We start from the raw sequence: 1,131 nt of genomic DNA, 5'->3' as shown, positions 1-1,131 counted from the left end.
TGTTTGTTTGTGGGTGTGTGTTTTGTTTGTTTTTTGAGGCTGTAAACTCCGTGGGTGCAGAGACCACAGTTATCTTGTTCACCATGTGGCTAGCATGGAAGAAGAATTCAGGAAGTATTTGTTGACCAAAAGAGTAAGTGGATGTTGTTTGTTACCACTTCTAGTCCAGTCCTGCCTCCACCGCAGGCAGAAAGGAGGCCTAATGTCAACATGGAAGCTGTGTTTCTGCAAGCTCCACGAGACCCCGGAGCACACAGGCACGGCTTGGGAGGCCTCTAATGAAGTGGAACATGAAAGAGAGGGAAGGCCTTGCCCCACTAGGAGTAGACACCCCACCCCCCATGCAGATTTGTTGCCTTAAAGGCTCCAATTCAATGGGGGTGATGCTCAGCAGGGCATGGAGACAGAGTTCCAGTATACCTGGATTAATGGATTTATGAGAACACGTGAGACTTCCCTCAGACCCCTAGAAATACTTGGGCAGAGAAGGGGACTTTGCAGGGGTTGAGAAGAGACATTGAAATTTGGATTATTACCTTAAGGTGGCCCCATTTGCACATCCTTGTAGGCTAGGGAGATCAAAGGAAACTCAAGTTACATTTTTGAAACAATCTTGGCATATTACTTGCAACACAGGCTAATTACTACCCCTGGGATGAGAGCCCCTGATCTATTGGGGATAGTGGCAGTGACAGTGGAACTGGTGGAATCCTGCTGTATGTGGCCTTGGGTAAGGTGGGCCGGAAATTCAAACAGAGAAACAATGTGAATGCAGCGTCACCAGAGCTTCTGGGTAGGTTGATTCCTCTGCCATGCTCACATCACTTCGAAACAGGTCCCTTTGGCCAGAAGTTAGTCGTGTGGCCACGCCAGCTTCAAGGGATGCTGGGAAATGTAGTCTTTATTCAGGGCAGCCACAAGTCTAGCAAAAATTTGGAAGTCCTGTTAATAAGGAAGAAGGGGAGAATGCATACTAGGGGACAATAGCAGTTTCTGCCACAAAGCACAAAGTGGGAAATGAGAGATCATACCCCTCTCAATTCCCACTGAGGGTAGCTGGTCTATAAATAGTGCAAAGAAAAAGAAGAGGGCTCGAATTAATAAAGTTTGAAGTTTTTACTATTACTTGAG

The sequence above is a fragment of the Equus caballus genome, chromosome 20 (genome assembly GCF_041296265.1).
Source record: "Equus caballus isolate H_3958 breed thoroughbred chromosome 20, TB-T2T, whole genome shotgun sequence".
In the NCBI taxonomy this organism is placed as follows: Eukaryota; Metazoa; Chordata; class Mammalia; order Perissodactyla; family Equidae; genus Equus; species Equus caballus.
The sequence above is the reverse complement of the archived record's forward strand: the minus strand, read 5'-3'. Positions refer to the sequence as shown.